This window comes from Anser brachyrhynchus, assembly GCF_964034855.1.
Source record: "Anser brachyrhynchus genome assembly, chromosome: 1".
Lineage (NCBI taxonomy): Eukaryota > Metazoa > Chordata > Aves > Anseriformes > Anatidae > Anser > Anser brachyrhynchus.
In genome coordinates, this window is record NC_137694.1 from 162017558 (window position 1) to 162043602 (window position 26045).

Sequence of the window (26045 nt, forward strand, 5' to 3'; positions counted from 1 at the left end):
TGGTATGTTGGACTCACTGACTACAGAAAAATAACTGTATTTTCTTTATATGGCAGCGTTTTTGTGTGGGTAGGCTGCAGGGGTGGGGGTGGCCTCTGTAAGAGAAGGCCAGGGTTGTCCTGGTCGGTTCCATCCAGCTCCAACAGACCCACTGCAGGGCACAGCTAAGCCCATGAGTCAAGCTGTTGGTGCATCTGGGAAAGTGTATTTCAGAAAGAAAAAACAAACAAACAAAAACACTGAGTAGCAGTTGAGAAAGAGGAATGAGGAAGAAAGACGTGAGGAAAAAAAAATCAAGCAGACATCAAGGTCAGAGAAGAAGGCGGAGGAGGAGGTGCCCCAGGTGCCAGAGCAGAGATTCTCCTACAGCCCATGGTGGAGACCATGGTAGGGCAGGCCATGGTGGGGCAGGCATTTACCTACAGCCTATGTGAGTGACCCCATGCTGGAGAAAGAGAAGAGAGTGAGACAGTGACAGAGAGCAACTGTTATGGACTGACTACAATCCCTAATTCCCCATTCTCCCTGTGCTGCTCTGTAGGGAGGGGTTAAGGCAGCTGGGAATGAGGAAGTGAGTCTAAGCTCAGGAAAAGTTCGGGGAAGGTGTTGGTTTGATCTTTTGTCTCTGTTTCTCACTATCCTAATCTATTTTAATTGGCAGTGAATTAAATTAATTTTCCCCAAGTCAAGTCTGTTTTTCCTGTGACAGTAATTGGAAAGTGATTTCCCTGTCTTTCTCTTGACTTATGACCTTCTCTATCTTATTTACTCTCCTGTTGAGGAGCCAGAGTGACGGAGTAACTGGGTGGGCATTTGGCCATTAAACAAGGTTAACCCTCCATAATCAGTAGAACAGAAATCTACATTTATTTCAGTCTCCCTTCATTTCAAAAGAAGACAATGACACACTTAAAAGGTATTGAGATTTGTTTCACCTTATTTTAATGTTGGTTAGACAGACTGCTTCCTAAAAGCACTTTTTTTTTTTTGACTGTAAAAGAAAGCTGAAGATGAATACTTTTGATTTTAGTTGCAGAGTGTTCTATGTAAAATGTGAAGCATTGTTGCCTGACAAACAATCAATTTGTAAATAGCTCCCATGTTCTACTTCTGTATCAGCACCACGTCGTGTTATTTGCAACAAGGCTGCATGGCCACAAGAGCTGTTTGGCAAGTGAGCAAAATCAGCCAAAGCTAACACCTCTAGGCTATCACTGGTTTCAGCTGAGTATCTAGTTCTAGCTTCCAGTACCATATGTCCTGTGCCCTGTGCTGGGAGTTCAGTTGTTTGTGCTCAAGCCGGCTCTGATCTGGTGCAGCTGTGTGGCCTCGGATCATAGTGCTGTGAAGAAAAAATTGTGGGAAAAAGCTGTGAGAAAGGGTTTTACTTCTCTTAGCTGAAGACCAGTGTTAAAATCCAGTCACTGTCCTTGTCCTTGCCTGTGCTATGTAACAGATAGGCCCAAGCCTGGATGCTTCCTTGCTGTGTTTGCCCTGATCCTGACCTTAACTCACTGGCTTGATTTCCTGGCTTGATCCTCAAATTTTCCTTGTTGCTATGGACTTACTTGGCCTCTTGGCTGATCCAGGTTATTGTAACCAGACCTGCTCAGCTTCTCCAGCTCACTGAGTGTGGGATGCTACTGCTTGGTGAGGGCACTGTCCTGACTGCCTTGGGCCACCCTGTTCAACTCCACACTCATCTACCCTTAGAGAGCAGCCCATGCTCCTGGGACCTGGGAAGGAGATAAACAGAAACCACTGTTACTCTTCTACAGTGTTTTGATGTATATGCTGTAGTCCGTATGAGTGTTTTGGAATGTACTTCGGAATGTATAAAGTAACATCGTCTATGTTTTATTGTCTATGTTTTATAAACCACAGTCAGAGACAAATCCCTGGCTCAGAGGTCTGATAATACATGAGGCTGGAGTACATAATACTTAGGGGCAGCTTGCTCTATAGCATAGTTTTATTATTATTTTGAAAGCTAGTTAGAGCAGATGGGAAATAATCAAGAATACAAAATTGTACTCACTAGTCCTCTTTTATTTAGCAGTAGAGACATACTTTTTGCCCTGAGTCAAGGTAGTCCAAACCCCAAATGAATGGAGGTTCCCAACATTTTCTACTTGTTTTCAAAACCCTTAAGGGAGGAGATCTATACCTAATTCTGTCTATCTGGATTACCCTCCGAAGATACAAAAAATAGTAATGTTCTCTTGTGAAGATTATATTTACCATTGTAGGTGTACTGGTTGTATAAAGAATACGGACTATTATTAGAGCCCCACTGTTTTCATTCTCTCTGAAAATTAATTTCCTCTCCTCTCATAAATCAAATATCCTGCCTTAGCAAACTCTTGGTTTAGAAGCCAGAGTTTCACCACCATTAAATCAGTGTTGTATCAACAGCAGTTCTGACAGAAAGAGGAATAGACCTCAGCATGCTATGGATGTTTTTGTTTCAGATATCAAATTATGTAAATGGTCAGACTGAAGTAAATATTATTGTAATATATTTAATTACAATAAGCTAAAATTATGGATTACTGTTAATATGGAATGAGTAATAATGATTTTGGGAATAAAAATAACTAATCAATACTAAAATATTATTATAATCTCGGTGGAAGAATAAAATTAAATAACTATTCAGGCTTACGCTTTTGATAATAGAAAAATATTTCTTGAGATTTTTTTTTTCCCCAAACCAGAAGTACTGGAGTTTAGTTCAATCTTGAAATATACAGTCTAAAATGGCTAGTTATCACTTTTATTACTTTGTTTCCATTTCATAGTCATTTTTAAAATAAGTTTTCTGCCACATACATTTCTGTAAGAAAATACTATTTCCAGATGAATTAGGATACTTTTATTCCATAAAATATAAAAGGAGTGCAAGAATTCCAGAGACCAGGGTTAATTTATTTGACATACAACATGCATTTTACTCACTTATTATGTTAAAATCTTGGAGAATCCTACATCGATATTAAAAAAAAAAAAAAAAAAGTTATTTCATTGTAAAGTTATAGGTTACAATCTCCCTTTACTTTTTTTTTTTTTTTTTACTTTTTTTTCTTTTCCAGGCATCTTCTAGAGTATACAGAGATTTTTGTATGTGGGATATGCACAATATATAGGATGAATAGGAATTATTTATTGGTTAATATTTATTTTAGATAGCTAGTACTAATATGCTATTAGGATAAGTCTGAAAATTAGTAGAACTACCAGTGTGGGCAATGCACATCTTTGTTCATTCGTTGATTGGGCCATTGTCAGTCAGGCTGGCATGTATCAGTTCAAGTGCTGATTTTTCAGCCTCTACTTTTTTAATTTGGGTTGTATACCTCTTCACATCTGTATTTTTCTTCTGAGTCTATAAGCTGCTACATAGTACTGTCTCAACAATTCCACTTTTGTTTTCACTACTATTATTTTACATGACGTTATGTTACATATTCGCTCAGTGCTCAGGATCTCTTTTTTCAATAAGCACAAGTTCACACTACACAACAAAGGAATTTCTGCCAATAGTACTGTTTGCCTGAAAATAGCAATTTCTCAAAGTTCAAACTTTTATAACTGTCTGTAAGCTTTAACAAAACTTTTAGCAATTCTTGAGATGGAAATTCTGTTCAAATAAGAGAAAAAAAAAAAATGTTGTAGTAAATACTGTATTGGTATAGGTACCACAACCACATCTTGAAAGTTACAGAAAGAGATTGATTTTTTACTTTATTTTACTTATTTATTTATTCTAATTCAAAACCAAGACATGTCCTTAGGTCTTCCATATCACATTTGAGCAACAGTCACAACATTTCTAGGGTTTGGGTGTCTTTTTTTTTTTTTTTTTTTGGTTAATTCTATGTCCCCGTCACATTTGTTTTCTTTCTGCCTCCAAAAATGGAAGAAAATAGGACAGAGAGAGAGAGTACAAGTCCTGAGGTTTGCTCTGTAATTAGCAGAGGATGAGAAGCTATTCTATATACAGAGCACTTAAATTAGATGCCTGGCTCTTTGGAGGAATCTATCATTCTGCATTGCCTGAATGAGCATCAAAGCAGACTAGCCTTCTAATTTAGATACATATATATGGGATTCATCTGCCCTACTTTAGGTATCTAAAAGGCATGAAAGTCTTAATTAGTCACTCTGGTCTCACTTTGTAATAACCTCCAAGGACAATTCACTGTGTAGGAGGACAGATGAGTTGGTCTCTAGAGATGCCAATATCTTTTTGCAAGTTATAGAAGTAGTTTTGGGTTATCAAACCATTACGACCTTGATTCCATTGTTCATGTATAGGCATTTATCCAACTAAGAAGCTCTAGGGCATCTGAGACATCTATGTAGAGCTAGAAAAAAATGATATAGGAGATCCACTCCCTTATGGACCATGAAACAGATGCCAGGCAGAATAATAATCTGATAAGCATAACATTGCACTAAGCAAGCACTAGTGTCTTGTGTTCAGGATCTTGCCACTAGAATTGAATGCTAAACAAGATTAAGATTATTTAATTTAGGTTTTCGTATGTAAGTGTCTGTTTTGCACTGAGGAGGTGTTGGTTCTTTTGGGATCTCAGAAAGAAAGGCAACTACAATCAAGGCTGGTGATAAGATTTAGTGTGTAAAGGACAGAAATTACAGAAATGGTGATAGCAATCTTCTGTCCCTCCTGATGTGAGGAACCCCAGCTGTTGCAACAATGTCTGAGCTCCTCCTCATTGATCATGGCATGAGCCATTGATCATGGCTCCTCCTCATGATCATGGACTGCATGAAGTTACTGTACACACTGAGGTTCACCAGCACAAGATACAGGTTCATTCACCAGGTTCTTGCTTACAATACAGACCCATCAATCACTAATAGCATTCATGTCTGGAATGTGGACTTAGGTCTGAAGACTCCATTGGGTAACACAGTCTAATATCCTTAATCTCATTAATAAAATTATGTTTCCTGAACAGGTGCATATAATATTTCCAGTGGACAAGACAATGCAATATGCATATACTTATGATTAAACATACATTGAAAAAAAGTACTTTAACAACACATTGATTAATTATACTAACGTTTAGATAAACCTTGATTAAGGAGCAGTCACACAGTATCTGTGATATGATGTCATACACACAAGTGGTCATGGATAGTGTCTACATGTGAATTTTGAGTATAAATTTCCCCTACATGCACTTCTGACATTTTGATTCACTTGCTTAATGAGATATGACAAATTCCATTTGAGTCCCAAATTATATTTCCCAGCCTCCAACTCCTTCTTTACGGAGGCATGGATCTCCCATCTGTGTTCTTAGATAACCTAAACAACTTTAAATAACACTAAAGGCAAATTCTAGGCAGCAGACCACTCTCAGAGTCTGTGTAGCCTAGAAAGCAATTCAGCACACCAGACACTATGGGTTAAGTTCAGTTGCCTAGCCGTAGGGCAGCAGACCTGTTCTTGCTGCACCAGTATATCTGAGAAATATTCATTTTAGTGATGCAGGACCTACAACATACCAGTGATATCCTGAACAGCTGGAAACTTGGAAGGATACCTTGGATATCTAACACAGTGTTAACCCCCAAGTAAACCCCTTGTTTAGACAAATGAATCAAGCTTTGTGCCCATTTGAGAATCATCAGAATAACTCTTTAGCCTCTGTTAATACATGCTCATTCATTGTACTGGGAACTTACACCTAAATTACATATAAACACCTGTATTGTCACAATTAATCCTAGGTAAGAGTAAAATTCTTTCCTTAAAACTGAATAAGATGAATCCTGTACAAAAACAGATATATATTTGTTAAACAATGTGACTATCTCCTGTGTAACATATGTGTTACACAGTGAGACTATCTAAAGTTGTTCTATTTTATATAGGAAATTCTATAATCATAACATTAGGAACCTGAACTTTATGAAGTTATATTCCAAACAAATGGTCTCTGAATCAGCTGATTTATTATTTCAGGGGAGAAGGGGTTTAAGGGTGGGGACAGATATCCAAATTTTTATTCTTCTTGATACAGAAAGAAGACAGATCTTGAAAACGACACAATAATGTCTCATCCATTTCTAGTCATAACACTTAGTAGTGCTTTTATAGCCAAAGGATTGCCAGTGACTTGCATCACTTCCTTGTTACAGAGCTGACTGAACTGGCAAACTTCCTTCCACCCCACACTTTCTCCTCTGCTTTTCCTCTCTAGGTTACCATCCTTCTGATAGACTGCAGAAAAGAGCAGCTAAAATTTCCATGTAGAAGTCTGTCATCTTAGCTTAAAACTACCACTAGAATTAGATTCATACAAAGGATGCCAGAGTTTGTGTGACATAAACCATGCAGAGAATGCAGCTCCTCTCAGCTGACTCTGATGTGAGAATGGTATTCTGTGGCAGCATGTAGAGCGGAAAAGTGGGAGTTGTACTTTTTCATGGTTTTGGTGGGGATAGAGTAAACTGTCTTTGTAGAGGCTCATAGGATGCTGTTTGGGATTCACGAAGAAAATGGTGATAACACTCCAACAGTTCTAGTTCTTGCAGAGCAGTGCTTACACAGACTCGAGATATTTTCTGCTTCTCACACTGCCCTGCCAGTAAGGAGTCTGAGGGATGCAGAAGTTGGGAGGGGACACAACCAGGACAGCTGACCAAAGGGATGTTCCATGCAATAAGATGCCACGCTCAGCAATAAAAGCTGGAGGGAAAGAAAGGGGGGGGGGGGGGGGGGGGGGGGGAGTCATGGCATTTTTCTTCCCAAGAAACTGTTATGCATGACAGAGTCCAGATTTCCTGGAAGTGGCTGAACATCTGCCTGCTGATGGGAAGTAATGAATGAATTCCCTGTTTGGCTTTGCTTGCACACACAGTTTTACTTTACCTGTTGAACTGTCTTTATCTCAACCCATGAGTTCTTGCAGTTTTATGTTTCCAGTCCTCTCCCCCATCCCACTTGGGGAGAGTGAGAGAATGACTGTGCTTAGTTGCCTGCTGCGGTTAAACCACAACAACATTCATATTGCTTATCCACAACATGATTTGTCAGAATTTGACTTAATATTTTCATAGTACATTTATGTACTTTGTTGGTTTCAAATCACATCAGATTGCTGGTGTCCTTACTGTTTTTTAAAAGTGTCTGTTTGCTTGTTTCATTTCTTTTTCCCCAGCGCTGTGCTCTGACAAGTTTCATTGACAAAACTATGAAGTATACTTACTGTATTTTTATGGATTTTCCCCAGCAACAAAAGCACAAATTAAAAATAACATGAACATTGGCTTTGTCTATGTAGAACAAAATAGAAACTTTGGGTCTCCCTGTAGGCTGAAGCTCTGTGAAGAGTACAAGTCACAGGCCTACAGAGCGAAAGAAGGTACAAGAAAGCTTTAACTCTGTATGACTAATTGTTTGAACTGTAATGAGAATGTCTATTTTTCCTTCTTTCCTACATTTTAATTCTTTTTTTTTTTTTTAAGAAATAGCAATTTAAAGTGAATTTTTTAAACACTCCTAGAAGAAAAGTCTGGTAGCTAGCCTCCTGTTTTCCCACATAGAAAAACACTTCAGTCACTATACTGCAGCACTGTGGTCCTTCTGACTTGTTCCCCTCACAGAAGGGTGTGACAATTTTCTCTCTTTCAGTATACTGGACTTTTGAAATAGGGCAAACAACGATTTTTCACTAAGATTACAGTATGGATTATCAGTTGAGATTGATTGCAGTATGGCTGCATATATGAGATGAAAAATCCCTGTTATTCACCCCTGACAACTAAGCTTATTCATAGGCAGTAGATAGAGCTATTTACCTCAATTGTATTTATTTAAATAAAAAAGCTAACTGTGATTTACTTTCATATGAAAATATATTGTAAAGCCAGCATTTAAAGTCTATCTGAATTTTTACTGTGTTATTTAAATCTGTTAATAAATTATTTTTAAAGTGCCTTTCTAATTTGCATCTTTAGTACATGAACTAGAGTTAGGCAGTCTCATACTTGAAGTCAGGTTTTAAGACAGACGTATTATAGAAGAAAATCTGCTTCATATAAACAAAACCAAAAATAAAATAAAATAAATAAAAACCCACAGAGATTAAGAGAACAAAACCTGCAGTTATTTAGAACTTGCTGTTTATACCCTAAAATAATTCCAAAGATCATACAGGATGCATTTTCATAACTATAGAGATACACATGGATATATTATCTATATATGTATTATGCTCCATCAAATTTCAGCACTGTCCTGCATCTTTGCTAAGACAACGTCCACTCTAGATAATATGGACCCAAATAAAACAAAATAATTGTGTGCTGAAACTGTTAAATATCCAGCTGGCTGTTTTCTTTAGACCTTTTATAATAAATCCAGTACTTAAGCTACATAAGGTACATAAAATAATGCTACAAAAATATTTATCATCCCTTTTTTCTTCCTTTATTGTCTAAATCTGTCTTTTCAATATGATTTTACATTAATTTTATATTTATTTGTATTTCTAACTGTTATTCTACCAGTATTTTATTTTATTGTCAGTTTAAAATTGTTTTTTTTTTGTTCATTTCTGAACTGCTGTGCATAATGGATATCATATATGCTATATATCTTTTGATAGCTATGGCACATTTTTTAAAAGAAGGCATTTGATTATTCACCAGAGACCTAAATCTTTTTCATTACTGAACATTCAGAAGAGACATCTGCATGTTTTTAAATTGATTTAGTCTTTCCAACATACTTGACAGTGTACCTGTTTCATCCCACTCATCTGATGTGATGTATCATGGAACTTTACAAATCTAATGCTTTTGATAAAGGACTAAGGTGAATGTGTCCATCTTTATGGTATTTTTTAGCAGAGAAACTCATTGTTGGGCAGTTATATTATATAAAAAAGAATTTCAGGCAAGCTGTACACTAAGTATTCTCACACATTACAAAGGAAAAGGGTCACAACCAGAATACTTTTGAAAGGAGACAATGAGAAATAAGACAACAGTTTCCATCTTTGTGTACAAATTACTTCTGTTTACAATATTACTTATTTTTCCTGCTATGAACACCATACAGCTATTTTATTTCCTTTTGTTTTTATATTCCATTCATCTTAAACTTCAAGATAAGTAGAAAATTTTGGAATAGTTTTCTATTTTATCCAAGTAGTCAAAGCAAAGCTTCCATTAGAAAATGTGTATTTTTGGAGACTTGAAATACAGACAAATATATCTATATAACAAAAGTATCAAACCATAAGAGTTAACAAATGAGACTTCAGTAACAAATCTCAGCAAAACACAGAAGTCAGTGACAAAAATTATCTGAGTGCTGGAGCACCTTTCCTACAAAGAAAGGCTGAGAGTCCTGGGGTTGTCTAGCCTGGAGAAGAGAAGGCTTCAGGAAGATCTTATTGAAGCCTTTTAATACGTAAAGAGGGCATATAGGAAAGAAGAAGAGCAACTTTTTACAAGGGCATGTTGTGATAGAACAAGGGGTTATGGTTTAAAACTGAAAGAGGGTAGATTTAGATTAGATATAAGAAAAAAAAATACTTAACTTTGAGGGCAGTGAGACACTGGAACAGGTTGCCCCAAGAAGCTGTGGATGCCCCATCCCTGGAAGTGTTGAAGGCCAGGTTGGATGTGGAGGGTTGGCACTGGATGATCTTTAAAGATCCCTTCCAACTCAAACCGTTCTGTATTTCTATGATTCCATGATTATAAAACACATCCTAATTCAATATTATGATTTCTGGCATCAAATATGATGATACAGTACATTTTGAAAATGAAACCCCATCATTCAGTATATATCCTAGTGATGAGGGAAGCAATGTTAAAAATGATGAACACTGATGTGATATCAGTATGTTGCAATAAAGAACGACTTGCAGAACACTTACTTTGTTATAAGTCCTTTCTGGAAAGTGTTCATTCTGCCATTTCTAATAAAGACATCAGTAAACTAAATATTTCACAGATATTTTCAGTATGATTAAGGAGAGAGTTTTCATAGGATCTCAGTAAAGTAATCACTACAAATAGGGTTGCAGCGAAGAAATAATTCAGTGTTTTCCCATGTGATTATTATGTCAATGGCAGTAGCAATAACTGCTGTTGAGCTTATGGCAGATTTTAGCCACGGAAAATCTTAACGTATGTGACAACATGCCATTTAGAAGTACTGCCCAGATGTTATCCCTGGGGAAAGTTTCATTTAGCTGTAGTGGCTTAAGGAAATGTTGAGAAATGCAGGTTACGAACTGAGCAATCCCCAGCTGTGTTATATGCATGTGTGTCTGAGCCTATTATGGTTCTTCCATTTATGTTTGTTAAAGCTGTGTTTGCTGTAGTTCTGCTGAAGTTATTAAAAATCCTCAGCATTCTGCAGTGATATCGCTAATTGAGAAAAACACCTTCACACGTATTTTATTTCATCTCAGCATATCACAGTAACAGTTACAGTAGATCTAGAATTCATGTCTCTAGCACATAACCACAATTTATCCAACTTCAAAGTTTATTGTCATTTGATATGCACAAATCCGTACCTTTATGATCATGGGTAAACATTACCCACAGGAACTGAGATTATGTGTAAACATTAAACGCTCCCTCCTGTCAACATGAATCATGCCAATGAGAAGGCTGTCATTTATAAATTTGGTAAGACATTTAAAGCACCACAGGCAACAGTCAGCTCTTGCTTTGTTATAAATACAGATACTGTTCAGTCAAAAGAACTGTCTAAAGGTGCTGGTTTTGTCAAGGATGTGGGATAAGGTTAAGAGTACGTTTTAAAATACTCCTTTGAACGAAATCTAAATATACTTAATTCACAGACCAGAACATTCCCCTAAAAATAAATAAATAAATAAATAAACAGATAAATAAATAAATAAATAAATAAAGGTTTTTCCTTCTTCTTAAGTGGAGAAATATGGGAATATAACAGGTATTTTTCAGTTACCATGCTTTTATAAGAAAACCATTCTTTTCTAGTGGTGTGGGATACTGAGCTCACAGTCTGAGGAAACAAAATCTCTGGTACAGCTTTCCAACAGTACTACTAAAAGCTTAGGTATATAAAGGAATTTCTGGCTAAAATCTCATTTTTTGTTTTCAGTTACTTAGAAGAAAGAAAGGTACCTGAAATCCCCAGTGTTGTGAAAAGTGAGTAGTCAGAGTGCATCTCATATTTTACCATCTATACTGTATTCACTGAAGATACATTTATGACTTTGGAGTGAAAACAAATTTAGTTTCCATTCTGCTATGAAGTAGACTGCATTTAAGAAATAATCCAAATGTTAGGGCTTATCATGATGAGCAGACATATCTGAACTACTCTAAAGAAAAATGTCAGATTCAGAGAGAGAAATAAAAGCCCAAGTAGAAAGACACAACAAAATCATAGAATCATTAAGGCTGGAAAAGATTTCCAGGACCATCTGGTCCCACTGTCCCCCTACCACATATATTACTATGTCCCTAAGTACCACATCCAACCTTTCCTTAAACACCCCCAGGGATGGTGACTCCACCTCTCCCCTGGGCAACCCATTCCAATGCATAGCCAGAAATAAGAAATAGGAAAAGAGCAAAGAACTTCTGAAGGGTAAACCAGCTCCAGGCTCTTCTGGGGATCCAGAAAAGTAGAAGACTAAAAAGTTAATATATAACATGATATGTCAGATACCCAGAGTTAAGAACCTACCAGCTGTTTTTCTTTTTTAGCAAAGGAAAGAGCTCATAGCTTAGTCAGCTAGCTGGATGTTTGGAACATTTTCTGACCTGGGGAAAAATTAGTGCACTGCTTCTGGCCTGAGAGACATTGTGACCAGTAAGGAAATGAAAGCACTTTTGTGCCACTGCAATATTTACAGCGCTGTTTGTCTTCCACATTTTAATTTCTTTTTCACAGTGATCAAAATGATCAATTTTTCAAAATATTTTCCAACAGTAGCTGCAGAAGCCAAAAGTTAGAAATATGGTTGCCCATAGCTGAATACTGGTTAGTTCATAGCTAGAGGAAGATAGTGGCATCCATTTTCTTTCACTCTTAAAGTAAAAATATTAACATTGTGTGACTGTCATTGAATGAATGAAGTCAACATTTATATTTTATTCAGAGGCATGGCAGAGAAAACAAACATTGTATGTTATATACAGTATTTGTTTAATTACTTTATCATGACATCAAAATCAAATATTAGTATTATGTTCTGCTAAATATAAGGATACTTTGCACTGTCACTGGGAGCAATCTTTTTTGTTTGTTTCCTAATGAATAATTCTGCTGCAGAATTTAAACTTTCTGTATGAATTTCAGTGAACATAATTTACATAACACATAAAGATTTCTGCCAAACCTCAGCATTTACTGCCATTTTCTGAAATAAGCAGAATATTCCTGTTCAAAAGTTATTTTTCTTAAAAATGCATTAAATACATTTAAAATACATCTTATTTCATATTCTAAAAAAATGAAAGTTGAATTAAAGCATTTTAAATTCTTATTTCACTGGAAAGAGAATTTCAAATGACAAAAAGAAATTTTATGCTTTATTCTTATTCGTAACAAATAGATTTTACATTAGACTTTTTAAATTAAATGTTCATTTCAACTTGTACACATATCTAATCTCCAATATTTTTCAATCTTCTTGTTACAGTTAAAACACTTCAGATTATTCAGATTTGAAAAATAATCTTGAATTGCTGGTTTTCAAATAAAAAAAGTTATATTCTCAAATTTAATCTTTTTTTTTAATTATTTTTATTGTTTTAAATACATCTTTTGTTCTGATTATCATCAACACTTCTTCCATGGCTATCATACCAAATGCTGATATATTATCTAATCTTTAACTGATTGTTAGTCAGAAGGTCAATGTCCACAAAATGAAAAAGTAACATTAAAATTAGCAAAGGTGCTGAAGGTCTTTGTAACAGCCAAGTGAGTGCAATCTGTAAATGCTGTGCAACAGAAGAAAATGTAATTGTTTAAAACACACCACTGGGCCTCATATTGGGTGCCCGCATCAAGGTGTTGACAGCTCAGGGGCTCTGTGAGGACACAGCTGGTTTCAGCCAGCTCCTATAGCCCCACCACAGGGCATGGCTGGATCCAGCGATGAAGATCACAACACCTCTGAGAAAACCTACTTAAGAAATGGCAAAATACTGTCTGGGGGAGTGAGAAAGTATAAGGAACAGCCCAGCAGACACAAAGGTCAGTGAATAAGAAATAGGAGGTTATGTTCCATTTTGGCACCTAGGCAGAGGGCAATCTGAGCACAGATTTCCCTGAAGCCTGTGAAAGGACCCATGCCAACTGTGATTTTTTTTCCTGAAGGACTGCAGCCCATGGGGAGCACTCATGCTGCAGCAGGACATGAGAGACAGAGAGCATGAGAGAGTGAAACTGCCACATACCGACCATACCCCCACACACACCTTCCCTGCATTGCTCAGGAAATGGGTGGGGAGGAATCCGGAATGAAGAAGTGATATTGAACCTGGGAGAACGGGGACAAAAGTTGTTGCTTTAACATTTCCCTTTGTTTCTGACTACCCAAATCTATTTTAATTGGCAATTAATTAAATTATTTTTTTGCAAATTTGAGTCTGAGTTTTGCGTTATTTACCAGTTAGAATAGAAACACAAGGCTGGAAAGGACCTACAAGATCATCTAGTCCAACCATCCTCCTATCACCAATACTACCCACTTAGCTCCTAAATCCTTTCTCGTTGCACCTCGTCCAGGCGCTTCTTGAACACCGCCAGGGATGGTGACTCCACCACCTCCCTGGGCAGGCCGTTCCAGTGCGTGACCACTCTTTGAGAGAAAAAGGTTTTCCTAATATCTAATCTAAATCTCCCCAGGTGCAACTTGTGGCCATTTCCTTGAGTCCTCTCATTATCAATCTGAGAGAAGAGGCCGCCCCCCTCCTCATCACAACCTCCCTTCAGGAAGTTGTAGAGTGCAATGAGGTTTCCCCTGAGCCTTCTCTTCTCCAGACTAAACAAAAAATATTTATCCTGTCATAAAATGAGTGCAGTGGTTGTGAATATTTTGAGATGGTTACAGGCTACCTGGATTAATGGGGAACAGGAACTATTTTCAGTGGCTGAAGAGAAATGTCACTTGATAATGAATTTTCCCAGCTGAGATTTTATTCTCACTGAAATACTTTAATGTGTTTGTTCTATTTATAACTAGCAGAAAATTGGCATAAATTTATTTATATGGCTACTTACATCTTGGTAAATCCATGCCAGCAGAATAAGGATACCGAACAATTAAAACTTCAGACAGATAACCTACATAGCATACCATAGCACTATCTTCTCTGCATAATATCTCTGTGCCCTGACCCATGTGACACATCACCACTACACATCTTTTTTACTGGATGATAATTTTTACATTTATGTTTAAAAAAAAAATAAGTTCAGATAAAAAAAATGCAGCAAAGAATTTTCAGTCAGCTAAGGCAACCAGAAGAACAGGCACAGTTTTAAGTTTTGATTGTGAAACTACAAGACTAGTGAAATAATGTGACATGCTGGGGTTGCACTGTGAGAAGACAAGTTTCTGATAGCTGACAAACTAACAATTACATCTATTGAGAAGGCAAATCCTCAAACACAAAAACACAATCTTTTAGAGGTTTTGTAGGTCATCAAGTCTGTGTTTCATTTATTTATTTATCTACTTACTTATTTTCAATAAGATGGCAACACTAAGTAAATTCTTTCTGCTCTGTTGGATATTTGGGAAATGCACTAAAGAAGTCTCATCTCAGAAAAGTCCACATAAGCCTTTGCTTCTGCTGCTTCATCTCTTGCAATATTGTCTACTACTAGCAAGCTTGCTAGAAGAATCTTATTTTGAGCAGGTAAAAACAACTATCATAAAAGCTAACAACAGGAAAAAAATCTCTTATTCTGCTACTACTATCTTAGGAAAATGAATGTTTCCACAAGATGATTGAAGAGCACTTTCCCATAAAGCATGATATTATTATCTTTTATTTACATTATTTGTAATTTAAATTATTTGAATAACTTTGCTTTAATGATTGTCAGAAAAAGAAATCATGGTCTTTATTTCAAGTGTCTTGCAGTCTATATAGTAGATACTTATTAACATACAAAATAAAAAGAAAAAAAATTGAATATTGAAATTCCTGATATATTTTATCCCTCAAAGTGAAGGAATCACAAAGTTATCAAAAATTGAAATGATGATTTAGAATGGAAAGTTTTACATAACTTCAAATGTTAGTGTTGCTATAACTGTATGGATAGGAAAAGCACTTTGAAGCCTTGCTTTGGTATGGTACCTCGAATGCCATTTCCTAAGATTCACATGAAGAATTTTTAAGCTCCTGTTGACCTCAGGCAAATGTTAAATTTTAGTTAACACACAGTTTTGCTATCATGGTGCATTATCTTAAATTACCTACCCAATATGAACAAAACTATAGAGCAGTTTGTTAGCAAGTAAGAATTTTAAACATTGAAGAGAACATATTATCACAGTATTAATCCAGTAAATACACCCATGTTTAGTGCAGGAGTTAAATACCTCTTTTTGCTGTTGCTTTGTAACTATCTTGAAAGTTCCCAAGATGTCATGGGACTATGTGTTGCCTGCTAACAATTCTTGATGGATTTTTCACACTTTTATACAGTGCAACTAAAATTACTTTGAGAATAATAATATATATATGACAATGCTTTTTATAAATAGCTTGAACTTTGTATTTGTGATCTTCTGGGGCAGCATAGCCCAAGGCTTTGAAAGCTTAGATTTTAGAAAAATGTCACAGGAAAATTGAATTACGCAGTTCTGTTTGTTTATTTGTTTGTTTCCCTCCTGCTTTTATTTTAAATACATGAATTACTTAAAGAATTTGCTTTTAATCTACTGAGAGGAATGTTCCTAACAGTATATTCCACTAACAGTGGATAAAAAAAAAAATACATAGAAAGGGAAAGAAAAATCTGTTCTCTCTGGGCTCAATTAACTCTACAATCGGCACAGAGCAAAGGACAGTACTTTACACTGACAATAGACCTTATGAAATGAACTGTACTCTACGGTCACAAGTCATCTCCTGTTCAATTCTTATTCTATAAAGACCTTTCAACTCTTCATACAGCTCCTTATGAGTTGCTGTCATGTGTTCACTTTGTGATAGTGACCAGAAATCAAAGGAAGAGAATCCAGGTTTCTCACATTCTTCTTTATCTTCTTCTTGCACACATGCTAGTAGGCTACGATTAAAAGAAACTCTGCAGTTTCTCTTCCAGAACAGTATTTACAGTTGGATAAAATATTATCAGGTGACTTCCATATATGGTCAAACTGAGGCATAAAATTATCCTATTACTATTTTTTTTTTTTTGCTGTGGTGTTATAAGAAATTGCAAATAGCTTTTCTCAAATAATTTCATTCATACCATTCATAGTTTTGTTAGTATTTGTCACTTCCCTCCACAAACATTTTATTTTCACACTAAAAATCTACTTAACATTTTCTTATGTAAAAATTGTTCCGATCTGTATCCACTGCAGGATTTTTTTTTTTCCTTTATGATTATTTTCTCCCAGGAGAAAAAGAACAGAATCATGGATTTAGAAAGACAAAACTAAGATTTTTTTTTCTTTTAATTTCTGTTCCTTTTCTACTGAGAATTAACTGAGATTCTATTTTCCTTTTTGAACACTGGTGAACACTGAACTGTCACAAAACTCTTCACAGTGTTTCCAATATTTTATCCTGAATGGTTATACATAATTTGAAAACCAGTATTGTGTGCAAACAATTAAGCTTGTTTTCTCTTAGGATTTTTTTTTTTCGCTATTATGTAACAAAAAAATCTATCCTTTTTAAACAGATATGCAGGATTTTATTCTAATTTATTTTCCCATCTAACTTCTTAGATATACTATTTTGAAAGTATATGTAGTTTTAATTCTAATAGTCAGGGATGGCACAGTACTGGGTAGAGGCTGAAGAAAAGAATGAGTAACATTTATTGAGTCTTTTCTGTCTCCCAATTTTACCACATGATAATGATAACAAAGATATCTGGTTAACATCAAGGGTTTTTTTCCTATTTTTATTTTAATCTAGATGCAACAAACAAACTAAAATCTGTATGGTGTTCAATAATAAAGACCAAGATATTAATTCTGAAAAGTATTTTCCCTGTATTGTGCCAAAATAGCAAACTATTAAACAGGGCTGTTCTTGAAAAGACTGCGGTCAGTCCCTAACACTTCATCTCCACCACTCCCTCACGATCACTTTCTGCTCCTTCTCCAATCTGGGATTCCTCCCAAGGGATGCTGTCCTTCCTGAACTGATCCTGCATGGGCTTCCCATAGGCAGCAGCTCTTCAAGAACTGTTCCAACATGGGTCCGTACTATGGGGTCCATCCATCACGAGCAAACTACTCCAACACAGGTCTGCCATGGGCAGCTGCTCCCCCCAGACCCCCTGCTCCTGCGTGGGCTCCTCTCCACGGGCTGCAGCTCCGGCCCGGGGCCTGCTCCTGCAGGGGCTCTCCATGGGCTGCAGCCTCCTCCAGGCCACATCCACCTGCTCCACCGGGGGCTCCTCCACGGGCTGCAGCGTGGAGATCTGCTCCGTGTGGGACCCATGGGCTGCAGGGGGACAGCCTGCTCCACCAGGGGCCTCTCCACAGGCCGCAGGGGAACGGAACTGCTACTGCCTGCCTGGAGCACCTCCTGCCCTCCTGCTGCACTGACCTGGGGGTCTGCAGGGCTGCTTCTCACTCCTCATTCTCCCAGCTGTTGTGCAATAGTTATTTCTCCCTTTCTTAAATCTGCTCCCACAGAGGCACAACCAACATCACTCAGTGGCTTGGCTCTGGCCAGTGGTGGATCCCTTTTGGAGCCATCTGGGGCTGGCTCTGATCTGACAACGGGAAAGCTTCTGGGCTCTTCTCACAGAGGCCATCCCTGCAGCCCCCTGCTACCAAACCCTTGCAATGTAAACCCAAGACATTCAGTTAAACAAGAAACTAAGAATGTGAATCAGATTAACATGATGTATGTAATACAGGGTATGGGTGATTAACGTGGAAAATTAACTTTTTAATCTTTCCATTCTTTCCAGCAATCCATTCCATTCCAATCCATTCCATTCCATTCCAATCCATCCAGCAATCAATTCCATTTCCAATCTTTCCAGCAGGAGGAAACAAACAAAAAGCGAAAAGTTAGTGTGTTATTTTTATCAAGGCCTGCTTCCTAACTAAAAATTCTTATAGCTTCAATGTACTGTTTACACAATCAGAGAACACTGTAGTTCTGGAGGAAAAGTTATACTACCACTGAAGTCAAAATTCTGGGCTTCTTACAAAGCTGGGTTAGAAAAGGCAAAAGTCCTATATAATGTCCGGCTGCTTTTCACAATGGTATTTTGAACATGATTAACTATTTGGATTCTGACAGAAGTTAAAAGTTGCAGTAGATTTTTAGAAGAAGAAGAAAAAAAAAATCAAAGAGCAGCAGCAGGTATTAGAAATTCTGAGAGACTGAATGTGACTTCCTCAACATTAACCTAATAAATACTTGATGAAGCAAAAGAAAAATATTAGCAAGTAATGTGGCTAAGACAATATGCAAAAATAAAACCAACCAAAAAAAAAAATAAAACACTACCACCAACAAAAAAACACTTAAGTACTGCATACTTTTAGGTATCTTTGCAGTTTTACTAATGCCTTGCATAAATTGAATTGTGAATAATTTGGATTTGAAGCCACTTGGGGATCCCTGATATATGTCAAAGATGTATTTCTCAGTGTAACTCTTCTGAGGTTGATTTTCATTTACACTGAAGTAAGTTGAAAAATGAATGAGCCCCTGTTACATACAGATCCAAAGGATCAAGGACAAGCTTTTGTGATCAGAAACTAAGTCATTATAAGAAACGTGCCAAGAGTCTGGCATTCTAAGTGAAACCTTGAATATCATAAGAGAGAGGCTGTAAATTATTTTAGAAGACACCTGATTAATGCCCTTAAAGATTCTTAAGACATGAGACTTAGCTCTTAACCCAAATGTATTTATTTATTAAAAAAAAAAAAAAGTAGGACGGATGACCAACTATTATTTTACTTGCTTTTATGCTTCTTAACTTTTAATTCAAGATTTCTGAGGCCAAAAGAAGAGCATAAACAGAAGAACTTAATTATATGGCCCAGTGAGATGAAAATAACTACAGAAGGATGAGCAGGAAAGTCTTTTGGTCTCCTTCTAGACATTACTTCTGTTCTTCTCTTTATTATTATTTTTATCATTAGGATAGAATGTATTAAGAGGAAAGGCTTCCTAATTAAAACTTTTTTGGCTACTTTTATAATGGGAAATTACATGTGCCCATGAATGCACATGGGCACTGGGACAACATGGCAATGAGAAGCGTGTGTTGATGGTAGGGGGATGGTTGGACCAGATGGAGGTCTTTTCCGACCTTAGAGATTCTATGGTTCTCTGGTTCTAGGATAGTAAGTCAGTCTCCAGACCTGGCTGCATTTATGCAGCCTAACTCTGGTGATGGTCCCTAGCAAATCCCAGTCTCTGAGGCGTGGCCAGACTCTTGTGAGAGATTACCGTTTTGCACATTCCAAAATCATGCTTGGGAAATTTCTAACACTGCTAGTATAGAAGATTGTATTAGAATGTCCACTTCTAACTTCTTGTGCATCCCCCAATCTCTTCACTAGCAGGGCAGTGTGAGAAGCAGAAAAAACCTTGAGTCTGTGTAAGCACTGCTGAACAACAACTAAAACATTGGTGTGTTATCAACATTATTTTCATTGTAAATCCAAAACATAGCACCTCACAAGCCTCTGTGAAGAAAATTATCTTTATCCCAATCAAAACCTGGTCAGATTCCATGTTTTTTTTGTTTTTTGTTTTTTTTTTTTTTGTCACATAAACTTAGAAGTTGTTTGGCTGCACAGTGAGCTAGTTAGTGGGAAGAATGTAAAAGACCTTCTTGCAAATTGTTCTGTAGCTTGTTGATTAATCAGCCAGACAAGTTCCCTCAGGCTGAGGTACATCTGACAAATCCTCCACCTGGAACAAATTCATTAACCAGTGGAAGTTTCTGGAAAATGAAGTTCTTTTTCCTGTGTAGTAGCCATTATCAGCAGAAAACCAGGCATACCCAGTCCTGAATGGACAAGTGGGATATGCCTCCTAATCAGCTATCTGGTCTGATAAAACTATTTGTTTAATGTTAACTCTTCGGTAGTTTTTGGTCCTTACCAGATAGCTCACATTTATCATCTGAGGACACTGAATTATTCTATTCCAGTTTTCTATGCAATCTAAGGAAAAGAGGGAATTATCTAACTTAGATGTCCTGAAGCATTTTATGGAGACATATAGTTCTCTCTTGGCTCATTCTTTACTTTAGAAGTTTGGATTACTGAGATGCATGCCTTTTTATGTTACAAAAAGGATAAGTTATGAGCAAAAAGAAGAGATGCTGAAGTTCATCTTATACTTTACCTTCTGGAAAATGAAAGAATTGCACCAAGAAATAAAATATGTTTTATAGTGTACAATACACGAGATTCATCCTGCTTCAGAAATGTCACTGCATTTTTCTTCTGCCCCCCGCTCCTTGCCCTAAGCCCTTTAGATTGCTTTTTTATTTCATGATTATTACATTTCAAAGAGCAGATGAATAGGCAATGCCATTTAAAGCTTTTTTTTTTAATGCTTACATTAACATATTTGTACACACAATACAGCATACATTATAACACTATTTTTTACTAATTATAAACTTTATATTGACATTATAGCTTCCCCTCTCCCCATAAAAAAAAAGTTTTTCTAAACTATAAAACTAATGTTTCTTTTTCATAACACCAGACTAATTTTTATTAGAAAAGAGCAGTAGTTTTTAATAGCCTCTAAAGAATGCATGTTAACAGCTTTGTAAAAAACATGTAGCCATTATATGATGCAAAGGGACAGAACACAATCATTGTTCTAGCAAATAACACTAACTAAAATTGAACTAAAGAGTGTCATTTGTTATTAAAAGCAGCAAAACAGAGAATCAAAGTCAAACAAAACACAGTCCCAAGAGACAAACATTTCATGCTTCAGAATGGAGCGCTTGTAGCCTAAGAGACTTCAACCATTGCCAAATAATTTTATGTTCATGTTTAAAAGCAAATGCCTTGAGAATGGCAATGATTACTGATTCAAACTGATTTTCATACTGAGTATTGCAGTCTGATGTATAATTCTGGGAGCTGGGCTGCCTTTCTAATCTATTCTGGAAAAATACTGGAAAAGCCACAGTCTATTTTTTCTATGCAAATAATGGCCCAATACCACAGTCCTTCCTTTAGTTATTATTTATTACTTTATTTCAATTCAAAAAATTAGGATGATGGCCGAATCAACTCCTATAGATGTTGCTGAGATCGAACATTATTTCAAGTATTTAAATGAGTGGTTCTCTTTAGCAGTGAGTCAGAAATTAAATTTTCATATACAAGTAAAATGGATTATGCTGTTCAGAACAGACCTGCTTTAAAAAAATTCAAATTCTATATGTAGTATCAATAACAGTGCTTGCTCATATTTATGCTTCAGCAATAATGATTTTTTCAGCTAAAAATATGTCAAAAAATATCTCTACAGGAACTGTCTTTTTATATCTGTTTGAAATAAATGATAAAAACTGACAAAATTAGAGGTTAACTTATCTGGATTTTATTTCAAGAATTTTTACCAAATTTCCTTGCTTCATGGTGAATGTCCTTAGGATAGTATAGGTACCAGAGATATCCAAGATTAGACAATACATGAGTCCTTCCCCTTCATACGCAGGGGCTACTATTTTGTTTTGGCTCTTATTTAATGACAGGATTCTGCCACTTCATGCCATTATGCTAAATGTCATACTGCTCTCTGATTTGCTGGCTGCCATTTCTTAACACCATCACACTTGTGTGTTGTGAGGCGGCCCTGTGGCCGATACAAGCTGGCCCTGCCATCATGCTTGGAATCTTGTCAGAAAAGGAAGCCCCCTGTGATGGGTATGATCTAGTCCTGCACTTGACATAAGCCTTGCTCAGTAGTCTGAGCAAATCTTGTTCAGCTCAGTCTGAGCCACAGAAGGCCTCTATGTGACCTTTCCTTGGCCACAACCACAAACAAAGGAGGGGACTACCTTAAAGCAAGTACCCACTGAAATCCTTCATGGGGAAATGATGGATCACATTGGAGTCCAAGAATAGCATGAAAAGGAATCTGAGTTTTACTACATGTCAATCACTGTATCTTATAGCAGCCAGAGAAAAAATGTGGAGTAGCTTTTTCCCCAACTCAACTATGGATCAGTATAAAACATTCTATTAATGGATGTGACTAGTTATAATTTTTTGAGAGTCCAGTTGTTACGTGGTTAACAGCGATCTGACTGCTAATCTCCTTAAATTTCTAAAGTACAGCAGCAGTCAATCACTAAAGAATTTTAAAGAAAAATAAGTAGACATAATAGAAGCTACTGATAACTAAATAATTAGTTAAAAGTTAGGAAACAAAAGGTCAGAGTAGTTTTTGTTTTTCACAGGGAGCTGCTAGGATCACTAAAAGAAAAGAAAAAAAAAAAAGCATCATTACAATACCATAAAAATCCCTACTATTCCTCAATACCATTGTTAAACTAAGTAGTTTGAGATTCTTTAGCCTAACAGAAAGGAATTATAGACCTGAGATATGATAGAAGTCTGTAAGGTCATGAATGGCAGAGAGGATGTAATTTTCCCAGTTAAAAAAACATGTAAGATCAAACAGAAAAAGATGTTTCAAAACAAACAAATATGTAGAACTCCATGCCACAAGTTTTTAAGCATTTAAAAAACAAAGAGAATCAATCCAATCACTTCAATAGTAATACATGTTTTAAAAACAAACCACCAGTTTGTTAAAGCTTCACACAAATTTCATAGAATCACGGGATAGTTTAGGTTGGAAGGGAACTCTTGAAAAATCTTCTGGTTCAACCCCACTGCCAAAGCAGGATTACCTAGAGCTGGTTGCCTAGCCATGTCCAGATGGGTTTTGAATGAGATGATGACAATTGTCCTGTTGTTTGCTGGGACAGAGTTAATTTTCTTCATAGAGGCTTGTGTTGTGCAGTTTTGGCTTTGCAATGAATATAAATTTGATAATACACTGATGCTTTAGTTGTTGATAAACAGTTCAAGGTCTTTCCTGCTTCTCACACTGCCCTGCCAGTGAGGAGACTGGGGGATGTACAAGAAGTTGTGAGGGGACACAACCTGGACACCTGACCTCAGCTGACCAAAGATGCCATAAGATTCCATGCCATAAGATGTCATGCTCAGCCATAAAAACTGGGGGGAAAGAAGGAGGAGGAGTGGAACGTTCCGGGTTATGGCTTATGTCTTCCCAAGAAAACACTAAGCCTGATGGAGCCCTATTCCTGGAAATGGCTAAACATTTGCCTGCTGATGGGAAGTAATGAGTCAAATTCTTATTTTGCTTTGCTCGTGTGCACAGATTTTTCTTTATCAATTAAGCTGACTTTATCTCAGCCCACAATTTTTCTTACTTTTGCCCTTCTGATTCTCTCCTTCACCATGCTGGAGGGGAACATGCAAGCTGCTGTGTGGTGCTGAGCTATCTACCAGGGTTAACAACAACAATGTAATTAAAACTTGAGCCCACTGTAACTCCTCTTGAAAGCCCTTAAACTGTTCCAAGTGGGTAAATTCATTAAAAAATAAGTAAATAAGTAAATAAATAAGTAAACAATCATGGTAAAATCACTTTGAATTCTTGGTGAAGTCCATACAAATACTGAGGCCAGTATGTAGCACTAAGTAGACAAAGGCCACAGAATGAGCTCCAGAACTTAGAACAGAGCTCGAGCTCTTATAACAGGACAGTCCTCAGTGATTTGAGTAAGAACCATCTGTGACGTGTGGTTTTATGAGGAGGGATCACTTTCTGCCCTTCTCTACTTTTATAGCACAGACATAACCAGAGAGGGGGGTACTTTCTGTAAAATGGACATGTCATGGAAACATGGACATCACTGGACTGTTGGTAATCTTACTCCCAATAACCCACACTCAAAATCTGCACTCACATTTTTGGTTTGCTGACTTAAAGTCAATCTTGTTGCTGACCCCATCTTTTCCTTGTAAAACATGTATGACTTTGATACAACTACTCAGCACAATATTGTACTGTATTTCTTTTTTTTTCATTAGTAAATGAATCTGAAAAAAAAATAAAATCAGAAGTTTTATATCCCACTGTGGCATTGAAATAAGAGGTGAGTGTGACTGTTATCAAAGTTCTTCTAAGCATCAAGGTGAGAGTTTACTTTTTGTAGCTATCCTTTTCAGTTGTATTAGCTTCTCTTACTATGACCTTTGATGGATCTTATTATTGTTTCTTTTTACTAGGCAAGTGGTAACATAGAGTAATAGAAAATACTTGCTCTATTGGGTGATATGATAATAATCTTTTTTAAATTTATTTTTTAGCTTATTTTCTATTGTTTGTGGTATTCTCCAGTAATTTAACCTTTCTAAAGGTCCCCAGAAATGTTGGACTTAAGTAAAAATCCAGCACTCTGCTTAGACTAGAGGATTACTTTTGGTACAAGCCAAGCAATTGCTTATTACATATTCTTCATATCTTGGCTTTCATAGAATTTTGAAAAAAAATATGCGTAATGTCATAGTTTCCTTAGCTACTTCATCTATTCTACTGACATATATAAGCCTTTTTATCTCTGCCTCATTACATGTATGGATTTTTCCTTTCAGCTTCCCTTTTTATCTTGTGTATATGACAGTAGCTTTTGATACCATTATGATTTTAGTTATTATGAAACAAATTTGAACTACATTCTGAGTAACAACAATTAAAGCATGACATACCCACCATAAATCTGAACAGATTACAATGTCTACAGTTTTATCTAGCTGGAATGGTGACAATACTTTTGCTACAGCAGTTTATTTTGCATGCTGTGCTAAATGTATATTACTTCTAAACTGTTCTGTTTTGTCTGAATAGAGGAAATCCTGACTGCAAAACTAGTGACAGTAGTGCCTTTTGGGAGAGAAAGACTCAAATGTTTACTGTAATCTTAGTATTAGTTCTTCCTATTTAGAACATGCCAGGTAGTGGTGAATGTTGCTTAGTAGGGCATAATTTGAAATGTGTTTTCTGTCAGACTAATACCCACCTTGTTAATCTTGCTGAAGAAAAAGAATCATCCCTGATTTTTATTTATGTATTTATCTATTTATTTTCAGACAACATTTCAAGAGAATGTGAGGATACACTTCCCAGTTTTTCTCTGGTTCCTACTTTAACTCTCTCACTCTGGGTCATGTTTTGGACAACTTTTTTTGTGTTCAAAGAGACTATGGAATTAGGTCATATGCAATTTGAGAGTACAAAACAATTATTTTCTGGCTACTACACACAGAATATTGTTTATATTAGCAAGCTACTAAACTGTTCACCAGACAGTTGGGTAGGAAAAGATGAGCTTTGTCCCATTTTGGACTGGGATAGACGTCAATACTGCTGAGTTGCTGTCTTCTGATTGTCTCCCATTTGGGGAGGGAGGACTGGGTACAATCTTAATGTCAGTATATTTTCTCTTGAATCTTTGAGCTACTAATTGTCCCCATCTCACAAATTACACTTTTGTCCATGTTTTTATTTTTCATATCTTTCATAGTTTTAAATCACTTTATCATGTCATAGCAACAATTTTCTCAGTGAAACTGACTCAGGGTCGCACAGATGCTTTCAACTAAACTAAACCTTGAATCTTAGATAACTGAACAGGGTTGAATGTGGAACTACTTCAGACTGAACTGAGTTGGTTCTTCAGATGAATAGCAATCCTCACTATCAAAACTATTGCTATGGTTCAA

At 36.5% G+C, this 26045-nt stretch overlaps 1 long non-coding RNA gene across 1 annotated transcript in view; it reads right to left on the reverse strand.

The window, feature by feature from the left end:
* Positions 1 to 256: 256 nt before the first annotated feature.
* The window catches only part of LOC308195658, a 47169-nt gene continuing 21380 nt past the window's right edge, over positions 257 to 26045 (reverse strand). Inside the window, exons 6-7 of the long non-coding RNA XR_013951693.1 lie at positions 420 to 1342; positions 257 to 363 (exon numbers count right to left, since the gene is read on the reverse strand). This is a non-coding gene — a long non-coding RNA (uncharacterized lncRNA). The remainder of the gene's footprint in view (positions 364 to 419; positions 1343 to 26045) is intronic.